This window comes from Rattus norvegicus, chromosome 2, assembly GCF_021556685.1.
Source record: "Rattus norvegicus strain SHRSP/BbbUtx chromosome 2, alternate assembly SHRSP_T2T, whole genome shotgun sequence".
NCBI classification, from domain to species: domain Eukaryota; kingdom Metazoa; phylum Chordata; class Mammalia; order Rodentia; family Muridae; genus Rattus; species Rattus norvegicus.
This window is the reverse complement of record NC_141535.1, coordinates 240,666,117-240,681,076: the sequence shown is the minus strand read 5'-3', so window position 1 is coordinate 240,681,076 and position 14,960 is coordinate 240,666,117. Positions and strand designations below refer to the sequence as shown.

The following is a 14,960-nucleotide window of genomic DNA, read 5'->3' as shown; positions in this document are numbered from 1 at the left end:
TCATGTACAAGCACCAATAAAACTTTGCTATTACTGTTGTCAAACAACTGTTTTCATTCATTCAAGCTCTTTCTTTCTCTCTCTCTCTCTCTCTCTCTCTCTCTCTCTCTCTCTCTCTCTCTCTCTTTTAATGTGGTTCACATCTTACCTGAAAAAACTCTTCTGGGTTGTCGATATAAATTTACTACTAGCCTTTGAGACTCATCAAAGCACTAGCTTATGGTCACCTCTGCTTCCTTCAACTCTTCACGATGGCTTTTTATCCCAAACTGCAGGTTAAGACATGCTATTCTCTAAACATCCCTTGTATCTGCATACAGGAAAAAGAAAAGTTTGAGGTGCTATGAACAGGGAAGAGCAGGCACTTTTCCTTGTGCCGTTCAGTACTCAAGGCTCATCCTATCACTGCACCACTGCTAACACTGCCCCAAACCCACAGCGCTCTCCACATTTCCCTCCACACAGCAACCTTGCATCAGCGAGACACATGGTTAGACCCCTGGCTTGTTTCTTTTGGTTTCAGTGTTGTTATTGTTTTTTGGGGGGGAATGTTGCCTTAAAAGATTAATTCATGGGACTGGACTGATGGACCCACAGCTAAAATCTCTGGCTGTCTTTCCAGGGGACACTGGGTCAATTCCCAGCATCTGCATGGAGACATACAATGACCAATAACTCCAGTCGCAGGGGATCCAACATCGTTCTTCTGGCTTCCGGAGGCACCATTCATGCATGTGGTGTGCAGACATGCTTGTGCTCAAAGCACACATACACATAAAATGAAATGTATGAAATGATAAAATAATGAGGAGTCCATGTTCTTTTAATGGGGTGTCATATAATCCTGCATTGAAAATGCATGATTGGACAGTAAAAGTTGTTTGGATTGCATCCAACAAGGTCCAGGTTAAACCAGGTTCCATTTCCCTCTACAGTGTGCCCTTTGTTACGCTGGCCGTATTCTTACGGAATATAAACAAAGATTCTTGAATAGGTCTGCCATACTTTAATTCCTGAGAGCCAAAATGGATATATCTGCTAAGCCGAAACAAGAAAGACTATAATTATTAAATTACTGTTTATATACGTGCAATCCTCCTTGCTAGCATGAGAATCTCAAGGATTTGAGGTTTATGTCAGGATTCCAATTGATCCTCAGAGTAAGTGCCTTGATGAAGGAGAGGAGGTTGTCTAAATGAGAATATAATATAGCTACAGAATGTTTTTTATAAGTTCTAATTATTTGCCAAACATATCCGCTTGCGTGCTACAATGAACCCCCACCCCAAAGACTCTGGGTTTATTGTTTGTTTTATGAGCTAAAAATACAGCTTTTATCTACTTATCATTCCTTCCATCTCATCATAATCCGCAGCCCTTAATTCTTACAGTCATAAAAGATCCAGTAATTTCTGATTTGCATTTCAAATTCACCTTTTTATTTTTTTTTTCAGAAGGACATCTGATTTTATGGTAAGTACATCACTAATCCCCTTAGTCTTCACAGCAGGAAGTCAAGCCCAACTGCCTCTGACTCAGGCTCTAGACACAGAAGGTCATGTAAGCTGCTTCCTCTCAGTAATAATGAAGGAGGTTTGTTTGCTTGCTTCTTTCTTTGTTTTTTCTTTCTTTCTTTGTTCTTTCTTTCTTCCTTTCCCTTTCTTTCTTTCTTTCTTTCTTTCTTGTTGTTGTTCAGTCAAATTTGTGTTCCTTTTTCTTAATGGGTGTGTGGGCATTTAAGGCACTTGCAGTCAGGCATGACACATGGGGTTGTGTTCTTCTTTATTTCTTTACAAAATAAGCATCTTACTGCTGTAGAAAAGAGAGGTCTCTGCAGTGCGGATGAGCTAGAATAATCTTCACCAGCGGTCACGTTAATGTAGAAACGGAGCTGCGGGTTGGAGGTGTAGGGAACTACTTGGCACTCCCACAGTCCCAAGCTCAGTCCTTTGCATCCTGAAAAGGAGGGAAAAGCCACATCCACTCTCAGAGCATTCCGTTCTATCTCTTGGGAGTAAAACAATCACATATTATTAAAGAGATTTCAAATCTATGAAGTTTTCTAGACTCTGGATTACTGAATTGGGTGAAATCCTAATTATTTTATTTAAATCATAATTTGAGTTCTTTGGGCTACTTCAACAAACAAACAGGACGCTTTCTACGAAGCTTTCTGGAGAAGCGAAGAAATGGATAAGGTTCTCTGAAGTACGAAGCCCAGAAACCATGCAAAAGCCAAGCAGGCATGGCTGCAACCTCTGATTCCAACACTCTCAGGCACAGACAGGGAAACAAAGATCTGTTCTCCACACCCACGTGCGTACCTACATGCATACTTCACACACACACACGCACACACACACACACACACACAGATACAAACCCACAAACACACACACACACATGCACACATGTCAGCACGCATACACAAATGCAAGCACACATACTACACAAACACACACACACACGTCAGCATGCATATATACATACATGCAAGCACACACACTACACACACATACACACATTCACACACACAGATACAAACCCACAAATACACACACACATGCACACATGTCAGCATGCATACACAAATGCAAGCACACATACTACACACACACACATACACTAATACACACACACATACATAATTTTTTAAAAGGTTATGTTAAGTGAGCATGAGATGAGGGCAAGAATATAGTCATCAGTCTTCATAACTACCTAGTTCTCACAGTGCCCCGGGCCCATGCTCCAACACAGGAACAGAGAAGAGGAAGGAGAAGGAAAGGGTGACAACTGAGGGGGGGGGGGCATTCAGTCAGATCACAACTAAATCGGAGGTACAGATTACATTTCCACATTTTCCAATCAATAAATAGATATTTTGAGTGCACTGAACCATCGAGTCTATCCCAGCAGCTACTAGAAACATAGAACCTTTCAAATAGAAAACAGGTATTTCATAATACTTAGGTTAAATTAAAGGGAAAACATCAATAAGTTATTGACATTATTATGACCAAGAAATTCTATTATTATAAAAGAACACCCCTGTCAACTAACCAAATTGTGCTGGTTGTTTTTGTGTGCCAACTTGACACAAACTGGAGTTATCGCAGAGGAAGAAGCCTCCATGAGATCCAGCTATAAGGCATTTTCTCAATTAGTGATCAAGGGGTGGGATGGCCCATTGTGGGTGGCACCATCCCTGGGCTGGTGGTCCTAGGTTCTATAAGAAAACAAGGCAGCAGAAGCAATCCAGTAAGCAACATCCCTCCATGGCCTCTGCACCAGCTCCTGCTTCCTGCCTTGTGTGAGTCTGACTTCCTTTGTGATGAACAGCAATGTGGAAGTGTGAGTTGAATAAACCCTTTTGTCCCCAACTTCTTGGTCATGATGTTGTGTGCAGAAATAAATACAAACCCTGAGTAACACACAAATTAATGTTTGATTTGACTGCTATTTCTTGATTTCTTAATGGGCTTTTTATATTGGTGCCCCAAAACAAAAGAACACATATTTTAGAAAATAGTTAGTATCAAAAAGAAATTCAAACTTAACACAGAACTTACATCAGCGTATGGATTTGTTTCTAGTGGATCTAGTGAAAAATTCCACCCCACAGTGAATAGAACAGAATTAAGGGTGGGAAGAAGGAAGGGAGTGAAGATGAAGTAGAAGAAGAGACCTAGGGAAGAAAGGGAGGATTATGGGATGGAAAGGGAAGTTGACTCAACAGGTAAGTGTCCATTTATTTAAAGTGCTGTGGTGTTGCTGGGACGCCACAGTAACTTCGCAAGAGTTTCTAACGTTCACATCAGCGCAAGGTTAGGTCATTGTTATTTCATCCTTCCTCCCTTCTGTTTAAATCTTTCATTTCACACACCAATATGTGGTTGTTTCTGTTTGTTTGTTGTTTGCAGAAGTAAAACATCACATTTTCTTATCCGGCAGAATAAAGCACACATTTAAATCCAGTTGGTGGAGGCTGGTAGATCTCTGTGAGTTCTAGCACAACCTAGTCCTCACTTTGAGTTCAAGAACGATCGGGACTATACAATGAGACTGTCTCTCAAGTAAAAAAAAAAACAAATTGCATTTTCAATTATTATTTTTATAAATTATTGTACAACAGTGTGGCATAATTTGTGGTAAATTGCAAAACAGAGTTGTATGAAGTGTCTGCTCGACCCTTTATAAGTGTACACTGACCCAGTCATGTAAAGCCTGATTGATTCCACTACCCACAGAATAAAAATAAACTTGGGTGCTGAAACAAAACGAATGTTTTTTTTTTTATTTTTCACGATCTGTTTATAGAAAAATACATAAGGAATCAGCTAGAGGTGCATAAATTACTCCCTATGTGTTAATGGGATAGCAAAGTTTTATCTGCTGAAGCCAGAACAAACAGTGAAAAAAAAGTTAAAATCTGCATTGTTATCTAAATAATTCCATTTATCCCGACGCTATTAGCTATTTCCCAATTAAACAATCTAAACATTTGGTGTCTGCTGACCAAATAACTGTAACTGAAGTTATCCAGTGGGATATTTGTATGTCACATGCACGCAAGCAACACTTTACTGTACTCTTAAGGGATCTGGATAAGTTCCTGGAAGTTATTTTATGCACTGAAACAACATACTCCATACGACTGATTACCACACGTGAAGACATCAAACTAAGAGGAGATGAATACTTCTCTGATTTCTCAGAGAGAAATGTACAAATATGTTTTTGTTTAAAGCTGTCTTTTTTTTTCCTTCCACTCTATGTGGTCACTGAAGAAGAAAAGAAAAATAACTCATGGTGGAAAATAGACCAACGAGAGGAACCAGTTGGCAAGGAAGAGAAGAGGTGGCTGACAGGGCAAAACGGATCCCGAAGGCAGAAGTGTGTTAAAGGGCTCATCGTGGATCAAAGGTACAGAGGAAGCACACAGTTTGCAGATGATAGATTGTACTGTAGGCACTCCACAGCTGGTCCTGGGAACGCATGTCCACACACAGCCTCTGGTCCTGATGCCTGTAATTTGCCGATTCTAAAGATTTATTTATTTACTTATTTTTTTTAATGTACGTACACTGTCGCTGTCTTCAGACACACCAGAAGAGGGTATCAGATCCACTACAGATGGCTGTAAGTCACTATGTGGTTGCTGGGAATTGAACTCAGGACCTCTGGAAGAGCAGTCAATGCTCTTAACCACTGAGCCATCTCTCCAGCCCCAATTTGCTTAGACAGAGCTCTTCTTGTACTGGTCACAGATCTTCTTTGACACAACCCCAGACATCCACACTGTGATTTCATACATGTGCAAGGAAAGTAAATAACTAGAGGATGTCATCAATGTGTTGGCAAAGTTCTGTTAGGTCTTCTGTAGCCCTCAGTGCTTCCGAAACCATTAAGATTTAAAAATCTCAGGACTTAGCCTCAAAACTCCTATTCATGCTCTCACAGAATGCACAGCCTAGGACATTAGTAGAATATTGGTTATCATCTATAACAACTGCAGGATGGAGAAAACACTCAGGAAGAGACCCTTGAGAAGTACCAGAAAAACTCTAAGAAATGCCCTTTTGTCCTTCTCCTTAACATTTACATAAATAACTTAGTTATAAAAATAAGAGTAGCCCCGAACATGTTGAACTGATTTCAATGTAACAGTTTCAGATTATTTCAGCTAGCGGCTTCTCTGACATCCAACTAAATTTTACTAAATAGACTTTTCTTCTCATTACCCCAAGGCCAATGCTTAAAATAATTCCAGATTCAGAATTTTTATACAGTTCGCATCTGTGCTCCTCAAGACCTGCTTGCCACACTGTAGTCCACCTGCACTCCCCCAGCTCCTTTTCAGCCACACCACATTTTTGCTCTGCTGTCCCTGGAATGTATTCGAGGGGACGCTGCTCTGTGCAAAGTGTCCTAATTGGTTCCTTCTGGTACATGTCTAATGGACCCATCTGGATTCCATCCAATAGGTATGAGCGTCTTGCCAAATCCAACCTGTTGTGGCTAGAATTACACGCACATAGCCCCTCTATTTTCCTTCTACGTAAGTTGTGAGCTGTTGTCCAAAGAGTTTAAGCAGGGCACTACAAAGCTAAGTTCCCATGTGGAATGGTAACTTAATCGAAGGTGTAAATTTTCTAGAGAATAGCCAGGACAAGGACAAAAGTCAAATATTCAGACTCTCACTGAAGAGGATATAATAGTTCTCTAGCAGTATGGACCAGTGTCGTGTGTGCGTGCGTGCGTGCGTGCGTGTGTGTGTGTGTGATATGAACTAGCTGAGGTGTGTGTCCTCACTTTCCATTTCCTTTGACACAGGCTGTCTTTGTTATATTTCTGTTGAATACACCAGGCTAGCTTGCCTGTAGGCTTCCAGAGATTCTCCTGTATCTACCGCCATCTCCCCTGAGGAGCACATGGATTGCACATGGATGCTTTTACTACCACACTGGGCCTTATGCAAGTTCCCGGATATGAGCAAAAGTCCTCACAGTTACTTAAAAGGTTCTTTTACCAAATTCTCTGCCTAGTCCCCAATGAGTAGACTCTAAAACTCACTTACCTGCACCATTCTTCATTTCCAAGGAGATATTACTCCATACTAACAATGAAGTGTCACTTCCTCTATGATAAACCTGGAGAGAAGTTTATGTTTAGGGGACTTAATGATCGATCGATATGTGGTTTAATACGTTTCGGAGGGACTGGGAGATGGCTCAGTGAATAAAGCCTTTGACAAGCAAACATGAGGACCAGAGTCAGGATCCTTAGCTTTTACGTAAATGCTGTGGGGAATCGTATTCCATTTTTAATCCCAGCACTTTGTAGGCAGACAGGAAGCAGCTTAACCGGACGATTCTGGTTCAGTGGGAGATTCTGCCTTAATGCATAAGATATGAGCAACCAGAGGACACACCTGACATCGACTTCTGACCAGCACGCACATCCCAACAGAAATACACGTACACACACACACACACACACACACACACACACACACACGCCACATCCACATATAATAATACATTTCTGCGAAGGTTAATTATTGTAAAACACAGGGCAAAACTGTAGTAGTGAAACTGAGCGTGGCTACTCAATGCAGAGCTGAGTAAACAGCACACAACTAGAAGGAAAAGAAGAGTAACAATCAAGACGCATCACCCACCAAGGAAGGCTTCAGAGCTTCCATACAGCCTGGCCCGAGTTGCTGGGACCCTCACTCCCATCTGTCTGACTCCCATCCTGCCGAGCACTGAGCAGCAGCCAGATCACTGGGGAAAGGAAAAAGGACAACCCAAGAATTGAGAATTATACAGATTTGGCCTACAAACATAAAACCATGGTAACTGAAAGAGTTGCATATTTTACTGAGAACTAAGATTAATTGTATATCAAAACGAAATCTTATGGAATTACATATTTGTTCAAAAGGACCAAAGAACTTAACACCACTACAATTCACAGCCCATCCGTAGACTAAGGATGCCATTTCTTAAGTCTACTTAATTTCTATACTCCTAAAAAAAAGTGTGTGTGTGTGTAAAAGTCAATATACATAATAAACATATATTATGTTATATTTATATAATATAATATATTGTAATATTAATAATGCTATAAACATAAATTAGAAGGTGATATACATAGAAGAAGTTTATAGATTAGAAATATATATATATATAAAACAGAAGGAAAAAAAGAAAAAGAGGGAGATTATGTAGAGAGATTAGATTAACTCACATTTGGCCGCAGATACATACTTCTGTTCAGAATTCCACTGGGTGGAGTGACACCCCTCTAATTGCCTAAGACTAATGAGGAGTGTACTTCAAAGAGTAATGGAGTACCTGCTAAGAAAAGGCAACTGGAGTCGTTTGAAATCCAATTTCTCTAGTGTGAACAGAGAAGATGTGAGAGAGCGAAGCTACACCCAGTGACAAGATAGCTTTGGCAATCCAAACTCAAAAGAGGCTGATTGTCATTCAGGCTGTGAGCAGCAATTTAAATTCCAGGGAACAACTACATCTGTCCATTAAATTAATGGTCTTAATTTAAATTTTATTAGTTTTGTAGTTTTTATTGACTTGAACTTGTGAAATGGTTTCCCTTATGCATAATGTTATAAAGCTGGTAAGCACATAGAGTTTATACCTATTGTATGTTTAAACGTGTTTAAGTAATGCTATAATAATAATTAATTCAAGTCTTAGGATCATTAGGGAACTCGGCCGGGGGGCGGGGCGGGGCACATAACGGAGTCCTAGTCCGTGTTATGGAGAAACAGCTATTTGGCCTAGTCATGTTTGTTACAACTAATCCCTGGGAGAGCAAAACCATAAAATGATGAAACAGGCAGAATCTGGAGGTAAAATGGACACAGTGCTGGGGGAAGAGATTAGCAGACACCTCTTCGGTCAGCTGGGAAGCTGGGAGTAGGAAACTGCTTCACACGGGTCTTTTGAAGTTTCTCAAAACAGCAGTCCCGAGAAAAAGGGCAACTGGACTCTCTACATCTTGCGTAACCGTCTCTATAGGCCACAAAAATACTTTTATTGAGCTCTCAGAGATGCCACATTCCTCAGCCCCCACATGTTCTTACATCAAGTCAAATACAAGTCCTGTTTACCTCTAGTCTCTCTCGCATCAGAACGATCCCTGCCATTCTTGTCAACATCATTGTCAGGCAGTATGCATGCTCACTGTCTGGGAAGCTAGAAGTGACTCACGCACCGTCAATGCCCTCCAGTCCAGTGTGTTTTACTCACAGTCCTACACTCCTGCTCCTGTTCAGATCACTGCAGCTGCCTATTTGTTTTTATTTGTTTGTTTGTTTGCTTTTGTTTTGTTTTGCTGTGATAAAATACTATGATCAAAAGTAGTTTGTAGAAGAGGCCATAGCCGACATGGCTCACTGCTCCAGAGGGCTAGAATTTATTATAATGGAAATTGTGTGGCTCATTGGTAGGTTCTAGCATCTATCTGATTATATCTTTACTCATGCCCAGGAAGCAGAAGGTACAAACTGGAAGAGTGACCATGCTGTGAACTCTCAAAGACTTGCATGCAGTGAGGTACTTACTTCCCTCAGCAAGGCTCTGCATCTTAAAGTATTCAAAACCCTTGTAGACAGTATCACCAACCCTCCATAAAGTGTTCAAATATGGGACCCCATGGAAAACACTCTTACCCTACATCATCTGCCCTAGAGGTTAGGAAGGTTCAACTCTGAAAGATCTAGAGTTCAGGGCAATTGGTCCTACCCAGATGGTCTGGAGCTATTTGGTTTCAGCTATTCCTCCTAACAAACTTCCCAGTACTCTCTGCTCTAACAACAGGAAGTTATCAGGTAGTCAAACCTCTGGAACTTTTAAGTAAGACCTTTCTTTGAACAAGAAATTCTTCCTCTTGTCAAGTGAGTTTCCTCTAGATTCCAAGAAAATGGATGGCTGGGAGGTTGAAGAATCCAGCCTGTGGACTATTGACTTTTGCTCAAAGGAGTAGGAGTGGAAGCTCACAGGACTTTCTCTGGGGCATTCATATTCAATTTTTCTCTAATTACACTCCTGGCCTCAGGGTTTGGGGAGGATACTAGAGTAGTTAGGCTGGGAAAAGGCTAGGGCAAAGGGACTCTATCTCTGTGGCCATGGGGGAGTAGTCACCATGCAGAGTGAAGACCTCTCTGTGGTGCTACTTCAGGGTCACCCATATTCCTGCTGATAACTCACTCTTTTGTGTAAGGGTAACAAGCTCATTAGTTCCCCAGGATGATCTTTGGTTTGTTATATGCTCTTCGTCAGGAGGGGGTAGAAGATGTTTACATCTTCCCCAAGGAGATAATTCTTACAGCATGGACATTCGATTGTTTAACTCTGGAGCTATTATGAAGCAGCACCCAAATTGGCATAGTAAAATATCAGAAGTTGGCTATTTTATAAGCAAAATCTTGTTTTATCGTTGGGAAATCCAAGGTGAGTTTTCAACAGATTTAGTGATATGGACAAATGTGTTTTCTGGGGCATAGATGGAGCCTCACCATGGTCCAGTGAGAGCAGCAGGGTGAAGGCTGCTTTTTAAAAAGGTGCTGAATCTATTCATTATGCTTCTGGTCTTGGGATCCAAGGTCCTCACAGTCTGTGCCTCCAACGCCATTCCCTTGGGGATTGGAACTTTAATGTATGAATAGAGATATCCTCAATCCAGGATAAGTAGTCAGACAATCCACCGTGTCCCTAAATATCAACCACCCTGGAAATGGCAAGATGTGTTTCTTCAGTGGAGGGCGGTTAGCGGAACGTAATCAATACCTATAGTACAACAGGTCTTTAGTTCAGCCCTGAGCAACACAACACATGCATGTCTGCCAGTGCTTCATGCAGTTCATTGATAGCATCATCTTTCTTCCATTATCCATTTCACAAACTCCTCTGAAAGCAATATAATGCATCTTCTGACTTAAATATGTTCCAATGTATGAACCAGATCCTAATCCCTGAGTAGTCTGTGCTCCTGATTAATATACATTTTAATGGCTGTGACTACTCCACCATTAACCAACAAATTATATATGGAATAGGAAGGCTGAGATGGCTCCGTTAGTTAACTATAAGCCTTTTAAGCACAGAAACTTCATCTGATCCCCAGAATCCACCTAGGTAATCTGGGCATGGTGGTATGTGTTTGTAATCCCAGAGATGAGAAAGTAGAAACAAGGGGATTCCTAGAGCTTGCTGGCTGGTCGCCACAGTCTACATGGTAAGTTCTGGACCAGCAAAACATACTGGTCAAGTATCTGAAGTTGGTCATACAAGGTTGTCCTCTGGTCTCCACGTGAATGGTCATGTTCCTGGAGGCACACACATGAACATGCACAGATGTGTATACATACACAAAAGCAGCTACATATAGACGTGCCAAGACACACCAAGTTACATAGGGGAGTTCCAAGACACACCCCTGTAGATCACCAGAATGCCTAGTCTACTCTTCTTTACTTTCAGTATAACAAGAACTACACATCTTCCTGATCCTATGGCCTAATTATCCTTCCAGGGACTCCATTGCTGACCTTGTCTGTTGATGTGTTAACTAGCAGAATCTAATATGACTGGGTGAGGCATGGCACAAAGTTTGATAATCCCTGGGATACTTCCCACCCAAGAACCTTCCCATACCTACTGACCCTAGAGCTACAAGTTAGAGCTGCACAAACACTCAAAATGAGTGACACCAAGTAACAGTGAGGGAGGTCCCAGCTGGCTCTACTCTGGATTTCCAGAGTTGTATGTTCTTCAGGTTACAGAATCCTAGAATGACCATGTGTTTAATGAATATAGCACTTCCTGGGCTAGTAACCATACACAGGCATCGTCTTCAGATTGGCCCTTCAAGAGCTGATTCAGCCAACAATTACTGGCTGCTTCAGTGTATAATAAGACCAATGCATTTCATGATGGCTGTTCTCCGTCATTCTTACACTGTTACAGGGTTGGCTGTCGCTTGTTACAGAGTAGCTTCTGTTAAGCTGGGTTTGACACTAGTGTGTCAAACACTCTCAGGTGATGGGTCTAGATGGGAATTTCTAAGGCGAGATAAGAAATCAGTACTTGTAGATAGGCCTGAACTAATCAGCTCCCTTTAGAGTAAAAAGAATATTATGAAAGCAATCTGCTACCAAGTTAGTGTGTAGTTCCCTCGACTTACTACAGACGCATGATCAACTTCTACTATTGATACATTGGACTTTAAACAGAAGGGTTAGCTAAACCAATTCTTTTTGAGTACACTCAGAGATTGGCATTTTATCCTTTCTTCCAAGGATACTCTGGTCCTAAGTTCATTTCATCAGTACAGAAATTAAATGGACGCTAACAATGATTGACAGATGTCAACTGGATGCGTAAGTGTCTCGTACTTGGTTTTGTAACAGCTTTGGCATGGTGGATGCTCATTGGAGGAAGTTAACACGCAATATCTGGATCTCCAAAGTTCACTCCCACTTCCAAGAATTCCATTAATAATTTCATACTTCATTAAACATCACTCTAAATTTCCTATTCTTTCTCTGTCTACATCGTCTAACCAACAAGCTGATCAATTTGATTTGATGTAAACTCACAGTCATCTTGGCTTGAGCTATCTCCGAAAGCACCCGGTGCATCAAGGGACTGCTCCCTTCTGAACCTCAGACCACACCCAAACACCAATTTCCAACACAAAGAGATCCTTTATTAAGCAAGTTAGACAGACTGGATGGCTGAATCTGGATCAGGAAACAAGGGCAGCAGGTAATTCTGTCTGCAGGAATGATTTTTAAGGAGAAAAGAGGGGGAGACCCTACTAGGATGAGTTGCTAAACTTTATTAGACATGTGAGTGTAGTCAAATAGGATATTTTATATCTGAACCTCCGTGGTCAACCTCGGGAGTGAGTCAGGAATGGAGAAGTGGGCAAATAAGGTGGTGAGCGAGGAGCCTAGCAGAAGAGAAAGCAGGGGAGGACCTGCCAGCACCATGTTTGACGTGTATGGCACTTTTACAATCCCACAACTTCCTTTTACATTTTAAAATGTTAAACCAGGTACAGTCATCAAACCTGCATTTATCCAAGAATGGCCATTTCATGCTTCCTTAGACTCATTCCTTGGTACCTCAGACAATTGTACCTAAACTTCAATTCTACCCGCACACAATGCACATCGAGCTTTTGGTTTGGTTTGTTTCTTTGTTTTACTTTGTTTTGCTTTGTCCCTGGGTTCAGAGGCATCCCCCACACAGGTAGAGATGCCAGTTAAAGGCGTGAGGCCAGTCAGTAGTGATACAAGGCTGGGCTGTGAGAATTTAAGTCTTATTACCTGGAGAATAAAGACTCAAGCCCCACTCCAGAAAACCCTCTTCTATTGTATCACACAGACTCCAGTTCACAGTAGCTATCTCTGCCCTCGGGAGCACTGATATGTTCACAGGGAGAGTCTCCATGTCTGCTAGAACTGAGTAGCATTGGGGGAGCTGTGCTGCCATGAAGAACTGACCCCAAATCTCTGCAGATCTACATTTGCTCTACATCTGCTTTGGGTATTTTTCCCCGAACCGTACAGCATTGGGTAGCCCAATGTCCGGTGGGTTGTCTAAAAACAGATTTCTTAAAGCTCATTTGTCACTCAGTAAAGTAACCTGGGGAAACAATCCCGGTGTGATAAGCTACCTCCAGAATCTAAAGTGTACAAACACAGTAGTTAGTGCTAGGGGCAGACGAATAGATGCTGTGGTTATGAGTTATGTTGAAAGTGACAGTGGCCTGCCATGTACTGGATCCTTATAAACCATTGAGAGGCAACTGGAGTTCAACTCCAGCCCTTTGGAGTATGCATACTTACTAAGGTCCTTGATGTGTTTGCCATGTTTCCCTTATGGATTAGTGTAATAATATCAATATGGTAATATAATTGGATGTGCTATTGTTCTGTGTAAATGGCCTATATCCTTTCTGATATATTTTGAATGCGAGAACAATACATGAAGCACGACAGTAAAAAATAAACTTTCCCCCCTACAACATGAATATTCTGCTTGCCTTTGGTCTTATAAAAAGGATATAAAAAGATGGGTGTATGCTACACCTCGGGGACAATGTCCCACGTATTCACACCATGCTAGCCTTGCTGGTGTACACAGTTTGTGTAGCATAGCAGCTTCGGTTGCTCTCACCCTTTGGGTTGATTCTACAGAAATCTAGTCTGCTGAAATCTTTTCGACTCCATCTGTGTTTCCATAGAAACCATGCTGGGGAATTAAATAGAAAATATTGTGTGGACCATACCCTTGCATCCTTGAAGTTTTTAATAGTAACATTATTACATGCCATTTTTCTCAGGGTGAATTATTGCTTTGTATTGACTATGTCGACTGGGTTTTAAGGGAACAGTTCACAGGCTGGGCCAGCCTGAGCTACCTATTGTGCCAGATAGCAAGGGAACCTGTGAGAGGTTTTGTGGCTGTCAGGTGTCCTGGATATACAGACACCTGAGACTTTTATCCAATAGCCTCAAAGCCATCTAGACCATCACCTGTCCCGTAGGCACGGAAAGGACAGGTGCTACAGGGCCTTGCTGGGCTGCAACAGGATCCCTCTTCCTGGAACCTCCAGTCAATAATGATTCCAGATTTGAAAAGAGATTCAGTCACAGAAAAACTATGATGGTTTATCATCTCAGGGGCCCTGTTTAGGTATGTACGTAAACATTTTTGTTTCTCATCCTGGTTTTCTTTGTTGGCCTCCGATTTTGCTAGGAACAATGTATCATTTTAATCCTCTCATTGGTCCGAGTTCCTTTCCCTTCTTAACAGACTCGGATTCAGACTTGGCCAAATGGATTGCTTTGCTGATGAGGCGTGAGTCTGAGCATGGGTGTTCTTTTGCAAAGCAGAGATGTTTGCGTCATCCTGGCGCTGGCCTCCCACAGGAAGGAGCAGAATGCTTCAAAAACCCCAGAGAGCTCAAGGACCTGAGGTTTCAGGGACTTAAAAACTCAGAGGTCCTCACTCCAAGTCTCACTTTGACATTTGTGAAAATTGTGACTTTATATTCCTTGGGAGATTTGTACTCATATAATTAAACCCTAAGATAATATCACTCCCTTCTGCCTTTGAACCTAAAACAAGACTCTCTCTGTGTGTGTGTGTGTGTGTGTGTGTGTGTGTGTGTGTGTGTGTGTGTCCCTTGTAAGGCCTCTTGCTTTCACATTTGTATCCAAAACTATGAGATTTAATCTTTGTTTCAAACATCTCAGTCACTTTGAAACACATTTCTTTCCAACAAGGTACTATTGAAGGCTCAGTTTGCCACAGGTGAAAATTTTAGCAATCACTGTGCTGTACCTGACTGGAGCTATCCTTGCTTCAGTCACAGTCAACCCTGGAGTCCTCAGAGCAAGCTAGCTGTTCAGCAAC

General features: G+C 41.6%; 1 protein-coding gene across 1 annotated transcript in view; it reads right to left on the bottom strand.

Moving 5' to 3' along the window:
* Window positions 1-1,657: 1,657 nt before the first annotated feature.
* Window positions 1,658-14,960, bottom strand: part of LOC147996614 (uncharacterized) — a 40,640-nt gene continuing 27,337 nt past the window's right edge. The window contains exons 6-7 of the mRNA XM_087638204.1: window positions 7,181-7,286; window positions 1,658-1,956 (exon numbers count right to left, since the gene is read on the bottom strand). The gene's annotated coding sequence lies outside the window, so the exon portion shown is untranslated. The remainder of the gene's footprint in view (window positions 1,957-7,180; window positions 7,287-14,960) is intronic.